Source organism: Uranotaenia lowii, chromosome 3 (assembly GCF_029784155.1).
Source record: "Uranotaenia lowii strain MFRU-FL chromosome 3, ASM2978415v1, whole genome shotgun sequence".
In the NCBI taxonomy this organism is placed as follows: domain Eukaryota; kingdom Metazoa; phylum Arthropoda; class Insecta; order Diptera; family Culicidae; genus Uranotaenia; species Uranotaenia lowii.
The window spans coordinates 162,410,277-162,422,912 of record NC_073693.1 but is presented as its reverse complement, the minus strand read 5'-3'; the positions used below and the strand labels follow the sequence as shown (position 1 = coordinate 162,422,912).

General features: G+C 34.3%; 1 protein-coding gene across 1 annotated transcript in view; it reads right to left on the bottom strand.

Moving 5' to 3' along the window:
- Positions 1-11,045, bottom strand: part of LOC129751298 (uncharacterized protein DDB_G0283357) — a 361,153-nt gene extending 350,108 nt beyond the window's left edge. The window contains exon 1 of the mRNA XM_055746721.1: positions 10,049-11,045. The gene's annotated coding sequence lies outside the window, so the exon portion shown is untranslated. The remainder of the gene's footprint in view (positions 1-10,048) is intronic.
- Between the last annotated feature and the right edge of the window lie 1,591 nt (positions 11,046-12,636).

Below are 12,636 nucleotides of genomic sequence, written 5' to 3'. Positions count from 1 at the left end.
AGCTGTGGGTTTGAAATTGTAGCCCATATGCCGGAACGTCAAACTTAGCGGAATGTAGGCCACTTTTAGGAAAGGCGCCCCTCATAAATATGAAATGTTAATGCCTTCTCAGTCAAGTGATTATCGGTTTGATTTTACAGTAGTAATAAATAGTTCCCAGATTCATAAACATGGATTTACTGTACCTTTTCTTTTTGTATGGCAACCGTTAAAATTGGGTGAACATAATCACTTATTTGTTTTTGCGATACACACTAAAATAATGTAACAAAATTAAACAACTAAACTCAGGTATTAGATGAGTATGAAAAGAATTTTACTTTAAAGATATCACGTTCGCTTCCCGTAGATTTTCCTCTAAGCACATAACAGCTGGTATTTTAAAATAGAAAACTGTTTTCTACGAAAAAGATTTTAAACGAATCCGTATTCTATACACGTTTGATGGATTTTCTACAATACATCCAGATAATCTATTGAATTTAAACACCAACTGGCTCTGGCAGATCTCTTAAAGCATAATTTCCACCATCCGGTATCCATTTCATTGCTCAATTACGTCTCGGATGAAAGCAGGTAGCCAACATCAACGAGCCTACCAATTTCAACGATATTATTTACTGACAACGACGACGGCAGCATACGTTTTAATGCTGATGCTGCATTGCATTGCCATTTTCAGATTTGCAGCCCTGCTCGTTAGACTGGAAATATGCTGCAAAACCGACGAACTGGAGTTGGATGAACGAGAAATAATGGATTTCATATGAGCAGTCAAATTCAATTAAAGGCGCCTCGGTGCAGTGATAATCAAACGAGAATCGATTGAATCCCTTTTGCGATCCGTGCAATAATGGCACGTGAAATTGGCTGCAGTTGAACTAGAAATGTATGGAATATCGTTGATCCGTTTCATGAGGGATTTCCGTTGTTTCCATAATGAATTTGATATACCGTGCATATCAATTCAATCTGATTACTAAACCCTCTGAAACTCACTTTTTTTTAACTGAAAATGCACAGAAGTTAAGGTTTGTGATTATACACAACCTTTGATCTAAGATTTTTTTTTTAAATTGCACTTTAGTGTTGACTTTTACAAACATTTCAATAAATATGTGTATAAGAACGAAAAGCACAAAATATTTTCAATCACTTATCACTAATCGTACATCCAAAGCCAGAACTTATGTCTGAATCCCAAAGAATAATAAAGTTTGTTATTTTTACTCTTTCCTGTGTTCATGTTTTTAATCATTTGAACTTTAAAACATTAAAATGATCAAAAAGATAGAGTGGTTTAACCTACCATGGAGCAGAGAACGCAGAGACATTTGGAACACAGGAACAGGAAGAAATGTGGACTTTTTAAGGTGGTAATGGATGTATGGAAAAAAAAAATCATGAAAGGATTTTAAAAACCGACCATATCTTACATTTTGTATACTGGCCAAAAACCTGACCTGTGCAAAATTTCAGTTCTATCTGACTTGATTAACTAGGGGTGCCTCAGAGCACTGAGCACTCAAACTTTGGTTTTTGACCCCCAAAAAGCACCAAAGGGAGGAAAAAAGGAAATCGGAAAGATCGAAATTTTAATTTGGACGTCAAACGACTTTAAACTCATAAAATGTCAAAATCGGGTCTTATCTCAAATATAATTTTTTGTCATAAATAGAATTAAAAATTTCCAAAATCAACGAAGAGGGTACCCGTGGAAATCCCAAAAATCGATATTTTAGCATAATGACTTAGAAATGCATGAAACGAGATCAGGTATTATATCGAAAAAAAAATCGACTTTCTAGGACTTAGTCGGTTTTCCGAGAAACGGTCGGTTTTCCCAAAATTGGCCGTTTTACCCACACCCAAAAATCAAACTCTAAATACTCCAATAATGAACTTCCTTGGAGGTGGAATTAATGGTATAAGATTCTATGCCGATCCGGTACAAATATGCTTTCTGATAACTGACATTGTTCTCCCAGCGCAACGGCATTGCATATGTCTGAAAGAAACCAAATAAAACATATCCCATATCCTACCACACGACAAAGCAGGATAGTAAAAATCAGCCGGCAAGGATATTGTCGAGTGATGTACCGAATGCTATGTGTGTATGAAAACCGGCATTTAAAAAAGCATTTTTTGCTTCCAACCGACGGCAAGCCACCAGCCAATATGCCCGGCACTAAGTAGCTGTGCGTTTGTATGAAAACCAACTTTAGAAAACAGTCTTTCCGTGATAAAAACACAATGACAACTAAACTTCGTTTGCTTACTGTTTCAGTTTGTTACATTGGTTAAGTTATCAGATTGTCAATTCGAGATAAGAATGTTGCGGTGAGTTTGATTCTCACTTTCCTTTTTTGGATTTTTTTGGTTTAATTATCCAATAGGATGAAAATCCCGTAAAATGATTTTCTTGTTTCGCTTGTATGTTGTGGTAAGGCATCATTTTGCACGGGAGCTCGAGTCTTTATGCCAGTAGTCTTATCATCTTAGGAACACTTTTCAGCGCATTTTTGGCATAGAGCTAGCGCCGAGCGGCATTGAAATTATGCAACCTCTTCTTTAGGTATAGTACATTTTCTTTGGGATAGTGGTGTTAACACTGGTCTAGCCATTATATCCTTGAAAGATGTACGTTTTAGTCTTGAGTATAATTTATATCTTTTCGAGAATCATAGAGTTTCACTGAGATGCTATAGGTGTGATTTCGTACTAGTCTCTTGATTACCTTAATAATTTATTCTAGGAGTTTGAGTTTAAGAGATATGACTTTTGGAAAGTGGAGAAAAATACTTAAAATTACACGTTCAAAACGATTCCATTGCTTCAATTAGGTCCTATCGGCTAACACAAAATCTTAGTGATTTAACACTAGCGCCAACAATGTAAGCAATTCCGAGTGAAGTGAATTTTGATTGTCTTCGTTTTATTTAGTACTAGCTGACCCGGTGTGCTTTGCTACACCTTTCAAATACAAATGTTATTTTCAGAAACTTTTTAAATTTTTATTGTTTTGTTGGCATTATTTTAAATCAGATAACAACATAATTCATAAGCAACCGCTTTAAAATGAGAACTACCACTGGAGTTTCGAATTGCAATACAAAGATGACTTAAACAAATTTTCTGAATCTTGATCTGTGAATTTGTGTCAAAAATATGATAATTTTAATCTGTTTCTTTAATCTTCGCCCTGAAAAAGAAGGGTCTCAAATTAATCTTACGCAAACAATCTAACTTATGAAATCTGGTTGTTTTTGCTTGATATGTTCTAAAAACTGATAAGAGAGCCCCCCTGTCCTCCCTTTCACCCCCTGCTGAATGGAGGACGGGATCTTTAATAATCATACCCATTTTTTTCGTTCCCCAAAATCCTCTTATATCATATATAGTTCCATTGGTTGATAAGTTTTTGAGCTTTACAACTAAATTTATATGGAGCCCCCTCCTTTCTTCCCCTCTCAACACTGTGAAGCGTAAGAGTCTATAACAATCGTAGAAACATATCTCGTAACCAAGTACCTTTCCATGCCATATTTGTTTCCACTGGTTGGCTTCGTTAGCATAAATTGAGATCTTATGCTAACAAAATTGTATTGAGCTCTCCTCCCTCCTCCTATGTACCTACTCACTGAAAGGAGGATGGTGTGTCAGATAATCATAGAATCATACCAAAATGAACTTTTATGTTAAGTTTTGTCCATTTCTCGGATTTTGTAAAAAAAAGTTAAATGCATTCCTCTTCCCTTCCTATATTCCCAATCCTGTCCTCCTACTGCAAGAAAGGAATCGTTTCACATAGGAAAATTTCTAGTATTAAAATACCATCCCATGCCAAATTTGGTTTTATTTGCGTTGTAATTTATTGGGTAATGCATAAACTTGAAAGGAAGTACCATCCCCCCTTCCGTTCTCCCCATTGAATGGAGGGGTGAAAACTTTATATTCCTAAAAATATTTTTCGTATTCAAATACTTTATGATGCCAAATTTGGTATCATTTGCACGATTTTTTCTCAAGTTATGCAAAAAATTTGTATGGAAGCCCCTTTTTTCCCCTTTATATCTTTCCGCTGAGAAAAGGTGGGGCTTCAATTTATTATAAAAACATTTCTCGTCTCCAAATACCCTCACATGCCAAATATGGTTCAATTTTCTCGATCAGCTCTCCAATTATACTGAAAATTGAAAGGAAGACCTCTCCCCTCCTTTTCATCCACTTCTTTGAAGGAGTGAGGGATACCAAATGTTCATAGAAGCATTTCTCGTACCCAAATATCGTTCCACGCCAAATTTGGTTCCATTTGCGAGTGTAGTTCTCGAGTTATGCAGTAAAAATAGTATGAAACTCCCCTTCCTCTTTCCTTATTTACTCTCCGCTGGAAGAAGGAAGGGGTCTCAAACAATCATTAGAACATGTCACGTTCCCAAATACCGGCCCATGCCAAATTTGGTTCCATCAGCTTAATTAGCCCTCCTCCTTTAATATCTCCCTTATGGAAAAAGGGAGGGGTCTCAAATAATCATAGAAATATTTTTCGTATCCAAATACCCTTCCATGCTAAATTTGGTTCCATTTGCTTTATAAGTTTTTGAGTAATGTAAAAAATTATGAAAGAGGCCCCCCCTTTCTACTGGAAAGAGGGAGGGGTCTCGAATAACCATTGAATCATTTTTCGTATCCAAATACCTTCCCATGCCAAATTTGGTTCCAATATCTTGATTAGTTTTCGAGTTGTATGATAAATTGTATGGTAGCCCCCCTCCCCCCTTCCTATCACCCCATTAAGAGGAGGGAGGGGTACCTAATATTCATAGAAATATTCCTTGTTCCCAAATACCACCCCATGCCAAATTTGATACCATTTACTTGATGCGTTCTCGATTTATGCGAAAAATTGACTTTTGCTTGGGAGGCCCCTCCCCCCCTTCATGAGAAAGGGAGGGGTCTCAAACCATAATAGGAACCTTCCCCTGCCTCCAATACCCCCATCTACAAAGTTTCACGCAAATCGGTTCAGTAGTTTCCGAGTCTATAGGGAACAGACAGACAGACAGACAGACAGACAGAAATTCATTTTTATATATATAGATTCAAAAAAAAAAGATGACGTGCTTTTACTTAACCTTAACCAGAAATTCTTCAAGTTCTTGTTTCTAAGTTTCTAAAATGTTCACCAAGGAACTTCTTCTATAGGAATTTCCGATTAATTTCAAAACCCAAAAATTTCTTTATGGTGGGAATAAAATTTGCTTCGAGCTTGAATTTTTCATTTATATTAGACCCGTTTTCTCGAGTTTGATTCAGATAACATGGGCCATAACGAATGATACTTTATATTGAAAGCATGCAACGCCCCGATCACAAAAAAAAATGGAACTGTCTAATTTTATTAAGTAAACTAGCTTACTCGGCAAACTTTGTTGAGCCTTTGTTTATGATATTTAAGCACTGTTTTTTGGTCCATAAGTAAATGAAAGTAAGTGCCGTGGAATAATTTTGTGTCAGTAATATTTTTTTAATATTTTTAATTTTAATATTTTTTTAATATTTATATTACAAATCTAGCAGTGTAGGCTGAATACGGAAATACGTTAATCGCTTATTAGTCGACTAACATTGGGAGAGCAAACTTACTTTTCGCTGAATTTTCAGTGAGCTAATTGATAAAAAAGTTCCTCTTATGTTCTATTCCGCTACCTCAGGGACACTAAATCTAATCAAGTTTCAATTTAATTATGGGTGAGAAAATCTTTTCGTCATGATTTCTGTTTAAAAACTTTTATCCGGTCAGGTATTTAAAAACATTATAAAGTTTGATTTCGAGATAAAATGGATCATATTTTTTCAGGAATCGTCAAAATAGCTAAGATTTGTCTTAACTCTAGCATTTTAATACATTGAAGTCTTCTTTAAACATGGACATCGGAAAAAAATTAAAAAAAAAAATTGGACAAAACAGGAACATCTGCAGAATAATGAAAAGTGAATTAGTGTAGTTTGAAATTACTTATTATGAATGGCTTTCGTCTGATTTTCCATCAAATACACTTATTAAATCTTATCGTGAATTGACAGAGCTGAGTTGAACAGATATATTACACTCTAAAAATCTCATTTTACAACAACAACACTGTTTTAATCAATATAACGTTTGAAAATGTCATCGAAATTTTTTGTTTTCGTTACTTTGTTTCAATTTTCTGTTAGTTAACTTTCTGTTTGTCAATTTTCTGTGAGTATTATACAAAATTCAAACAGGAGTTCAAATGTGAAGTATTCGATAATTATGTTTGTGATCATTAAACTATTGTATTTAAATAAGGGGATCAATTCTATTCATTGTTTTAATTTTCATTTTTTTCTCTTAGCATTTGAAATCCTGAATAGGAGCAAATCTATTCTAAATATTTGTAATAAATATAAATTCGTAAAATAAGGAAACTGATCCTAAATGGACAGTTTATTTTAATTTCATTTATTTAAAAATATTAATGTTCAAAGCTGACTTTAAAAGCTGAATTTTAATATTTAAATAAACGTAAATTTTAAAAGTGAGTCTTTATTGATCTTGATCTTTTTCTGATTCATTGAGTTCATGTGTTTTTATTCAAAAATATTCATGTGCTTGATAAATTGTTGATGCAAAGTCTCTTTTAATTTTTTTGTGGCGTGGTTAAGTTTAATTCGAAACGAAAATGTATGATTTAATATTATAGTACTCGATAATATTATTTTTCTTAATATTATTATCTTAGTTTTATCATGTTCATGTCATGTTAGTCATGTCATGTTGTCATGAAGTTTTGATAAAACATCAATAAGTCACAAAAACGCAAAAAAAATGCAAATCATAGCTTGTGGGGAATCGTGGGCCACATTTTGGGGGATATCTTGAGCCACCTATATTTGTATGTTTTTATACACATTCAGAACTTAAAATACGTTTTTCCTATCTGTAAATTTTTCTTATGCCAAATGAAGAGTTAGGAAATATATTTTGTCCATCCTAAATAAGGCACTTTGCCCAAACGTTCGCGAGCCAGGATTTCGAAACTAATCGATCGTTTCCCACCATTTTTCAAAACCCCAAAAATATTGCATTTTAAAAACAGTCAGAACTTGGGGAAAATAACTTATAAAAATTTGAAAACAAAATTGCCTTATAATAAGCCATACCATTTTTTTTTTTCATTTTATCTTTAATAATAAAGAAGTTATGGAGCATAGAAAAAAGTGGCCGTGATTCCCCACTCTCCCATACTACACTTTCAGTGTTATCAGTTAATTTTGTTTTTAATAACTTATACAATATGTGGTTTTCAAAAATCAACGCATGCATGTTTGAATTAAAATAAAAAGGGCCAGAACGAAAAATACATTGCAGTAATATTGGCAAAAAACACATGCAAACAATATTTACATTTGTTCGAGATGTAATGAACTCAAGAGCAAATTTGGCTATTTTGAGGATGCTGATTCCAACAATGCAATTTGTTGTTTTTTTTTAAATAGCTATTGTTTTGGAGATAACTTTGGAAAATATGTGAAAAGTCATTCATTCAATTTACTTTCTCGAAGACCTCAAGTAGTCAAGAGATTAAAAGTTATAGAAGTTTTGTTATTGTTCATTTTTCCAAATTGTACAAAAAAATGGGAATTTTGTCGATTTTTTAAATAGCTTTAAAAAACAATTTATTTTTACATATTTTTTCAAGCATAATCTTTTTACAGTGACGTCAGAAATCATTGTAACGTAATTTATTGTAGAGTGTTAAGTATTCAGGATGGTTCACATTAAAAAATCAATCTTTTACATAAATTTGTTCAGGACAATCTGAAGTAAAGAGAGTATCTATGAGGTTCTATTATTCCGGAACTAATATTAAATTCTTTTTTTTTTATTATTCCGATTTTTCCAAAAATCCCGAAGGAGGTAATCATTAATTATATCGCCTGTTGTTTACAAAATTTTCGATCAAATTTTTCTCGATGTTGTGCAATGTAGATTGTATACAAAGTTTTTGCATGAACCTTATGTCAATTTTTTCCATTTTTTTTTTAATTTCAATTAATTTTTATTATCATTTCCCATATATCCCCCCTCCCCCGCCCACCAATATTTTTTTGTTAAAAACACGATGTTATTTTTTGTATTCATAAAAGTAAGAAAATTAAATTCTGAGGTGAACCAGCCTGTGGATGAAAACCTCTCGATTAAAGAAAAAAAATCACGTTCCAGGGGAAAGCCAAATATGCAGAAATCCACACACTTTTAAAAAAGGATATTAAAAATTCACAAAACATCTGATTTCTCAAGATCGAACAACTCAAAGTGAATTGAGAGAATATTTTAAAATAATAGTACTACCCCTGAAAACTGATGAAAAGTAGTAGCTGTAGTAATCAACCACTAAAACTGTTGAAAACAATGTTGATGTTGAGAATTTGTAATCTTCTTTTCCACTTTGAATGAAAAACAATCAATGGAAGATATTAATTTCAGCTCGTTTACTTTTGACAAAAATTAAAAATCTTGAAATTTTGCTAGAAAACTCAAAAATGACCACACTTTTACATCTATGATCCAAAATCGCTAATCTATGCAAACAAACATGAACAAAAGGTTGAAATCTAGTTTGGTTTTATAAATGACACTTTAATACCTTTGTGGTACCCGTGTCTAAGGTTTAACAATCGATTAACAGCGAAAAGTATAAAAACCTTCAGAAATCATCAAAAAGGATGAAAGATTTTCAACAAAACTTTTTCACTTTGATGTCCAGGTGGGTTTTGGGCTTGAAGTCCAATTTGTTTCCTAGTCCCAAAAAAATTGCTCATGAAGTCCTTATACCAACTTATCTCAAAATATTTAAAAAAAAACTAAATTTTCAATTACATCGGAAGATTTTTTTTATAATAAAACCCCAATAATGCTCTTTACTTCAGATTATCCTGATCAAATTAATGTAAAAGATTGTTTTTTTTTAACGTGATCAAACCATCTTGAATATTTCAACACTCTACAATCAATAACTATGTTGGTAGAATATTATTTCTGGTGTTGGTACAATAAGTACTGAGAAGTTTTATTAGATACTTAAAATGAAACAATAATCACTCTGTTTGAGACATTGGCTGATATGAATAAAGCTTGCTTTTGCTGTTTTCGATCAGTTTTGTGAATCAAATACTTCGAATGACATGCATATTTTTTATCCGGAGCTGATTGAAAGTAAATCTTCAACTCTGCTTTTTTATATCTAGTTTAACAAATACTTTCAAATATTCCCATTCTAAAGTTCGAGCTAAGTAAAAGCTATCGAAGTAATTGCTATTTTCTTATTTATACCAGCTATTATCAACCTCTCAATTTGTATCATTTTGATGTCTTCTACAAAATTATTACCAGGAAAATTCCCTATTTGATCATGTTATTGTCATTTGTTGTTAGATGAACGCTAAAGGTTCAACAAACGTTTTAACGGTGCTAAGTATGATTTTGTCTTAAAAAAAACCATTGAAAAGGTTAAAAAACCTTCAAAAAAATAAAATGGTCTAGACCCACGATGGATTATTTCAAATTTGAGCTCGAATGTAAGAGGAAAGTCCCAGATTTTGATTGGTGCAAAAATGAGAGATGCTAATTTTCGATTAATAAAGTTTTCTCCCAGAAACACGGTGGAATCCTTGATTGAATGGAGGATAAAAAAAAGGTTCAATATATATATTTTTTGTTCTCCATGAAAGTTTGTTGGTTCATCAGTAGCCAACCGATTTTAATAATAATCGATAAATTTGAAAATTTCCACTCGCCATATCACCGAAACAGGAGCTGGAAAACAAAATCTGATCAATAATTTGCGTTTAGAAAGCCAAAATCTTCCAAAAACAGTTATTAAAATATAGGAACCAGAAAAACTGTTTCCTAGTGTAATCAATTGAATTATTAAAATGAAATCAATCAATTCTCTTCTCCATAATGGAAAAGGCTTTGCGCATATTATTTCAATATTTTCAACTAAATAATACTCACCAACTGCAGCAGGTCAATGATGATCAATAATTTACCGTTTCCATATATCCATTAATCATACATGCAAACTCTGCACCACTGAAAGGACACATTCCCAATATGCTATCAATAATGCAGGCACCTTCACCGGTTGCTTATCGCAGCACAGTATGCAATTTTCCAGCTAGTTCACTTTAAAACGAATGAAGCCGGAACAGTGCATGGAGAACATTCACAAAAAACACAAGAGAGGGAGGTAAACATCACTTCCGCCCTCGCACAATTTTCAGTTGAAACAATGCCTTTGGTGTTTTTTGTTTGAATTCCGTCCCCCTATCGATAAATTGCACCAGTTTGTTTTTTTTTTTCAACTCAGAACGAATGGCTTCGAAATCACCCACCGAAATTTTCCCACCCTAACAATCCGCCACTGTTGTCTTCCATCCTTCGCAAATGCATTTTATTGCTTCCCACACTTTCTCTTCTGCATACTTTAACGATTTCGACTCTTAAATGATGGGCAAGACTTTATGAGGGAGCGCAACCCTCTGGTTCCGATCGAGGAAAATCGAATACACCCTCCCAAAAACAATGGGGCGGGAATCTTTTTACAGCATCGAAATCCGCCTTAGAGGGTGGTTTTGGTCCTTCCGGCTATTTGCAACAAAATTAATTGCTGCGATTTTCCTCCCAATGATGATGGTTCTGCAACCGAGACTTTGCGCGGTTCGCTGTTTGGCTCATTTAATCCATTGGGTAAGCACGGTTAATTTTTAATCAAGTACGACACTTTAATCCTTTCCAATGGTTTTCGAATGAATGGTTCTTGTGTTGAGTCCCCTGTCGAGCTCCAACTGATTATGCAACAACGTTCTCTGGTGGGTCCAAAATTGTGTCACAATTACTGCACTCCTAAAATAGTGTCCTTCCAAAATCCAAGCAACCACAAAAAAAACTTCACCCGGAAAATTCCCAATCAGCTGCTGCGGAAAACAACAAATTGCGATGTCGTCGCGACGGCTCCCGATCGGCAACTGAACTGCATCGCAAGCCGGAAACATAAAAATGATAACAGTCACCGAAAAAAAGAGGCAGGACGCACTCGGTCATAAAAAGGACTCGCCGAACGCATCGACGAGACGGGTAAACAATAACCAAAAATGGGGAGGGAACTCATTTTCCAACGCTCGTGTTGAGTTACTTGCCACCCACTGCAATGACTAACAGACAGACATAAGGCCATGGCGATTTTCAATTTCTTTACAACTTGTTGAGTTACTACAAGTGATTCGAATTATTTTGATCACTTTACAAAAATGTCTTATAGGACCTACCTCTAAAAACAATAATGCAAAAACACGTGAGTTATTTATTCAACAGCATAAAATTCATCTCAATCGACACGCTCCCTACCTGAATAGAACTTCTCTCATGGGAAAACAAAACGGGAAACATGTTCGCTTTTCTCCCAAAATAGCAAACCATGTGCTCGCTGCATTTTCCAGTCGGTCAACCGCCTGCCAGTAGCGTCTTGTCCGTTGGCATGTGGCCTACTATATTCCTGCCGGTTGCCACCCACAGCACCCATTGAGTGAGTGTCGTTCGGGAATCGAGCTAATGGAACAAGGAGGGGAAGTCGATGAATTAGTTCGGTTTCAAGAGCAGTGCTTCCGGATAATTTTTTATTGCCATTTATTAGGTAGTAATGTTTTTCGACCCTCACGCCTCATCCTAAATAGATTAGTCACTATTTGAAGTTTTGAGAAAAGCTTGTAACTTTTTTGGGGGCTTCTACGCAGATTATTTCTATTGGGAGTATTGGTACTTATTCAAAAAGTAAATACATTTTCATGAAAGGTTTCTGAAACCCGTTAGAAAAACAATAATAAATATATTAGTTTTTTTAGTTAAAAGTGATATTCATTTTAGCGAGAACATTTCTAGGTTATTATTTTTATTTTATAAATTGATAGAAAGTTAAAAGAAATGAAAGATGGTGAAAATAAGCGAAGAGAATTTTATTAAGAAGCTTATTACTATCTCATACCATCTTAAGCGCCGATGTGGTCTTGCGGATAGGCTGGCGCGTGTCTGGTTTTGGTATGCCAGGCTTACTGGGTTCGATTCCCGGTATCAGCAAGAAAACTTTTGGGTTCGAATCCCATAAGTGGCCGACAGGTAAGATGTGTTTCTCTTATAACTGACTATATAATAAGAATGTTCAATCAGTTGCCAGACGGCCATAGTATATACACGAGTGTGGAATACCTGTCGTAGGTTTATAACATTGAAAATGTGATGAATTTTAAACGGGTGCGAAACTGATTGTCTCGTTCTCCAAAATAAGACTCACACATACACAAAAAAAACACATTCATTACATGAAAGTTCACACGAAGCCATGGTGTCGGGTATGTGGTGATTTGCATTGAAGATTAGCCAAACTCATGATCTTAAGAATGCAATTCAGCGCATACGTTGGCGAAACTGCGGTGAATCCGTGCACCCATGGTAGATTATATACATACATACATACATACATACATACATTCAAACATACATACATACATACATATTACTATCTCATACCATCATTTTGTTAGTTCGCA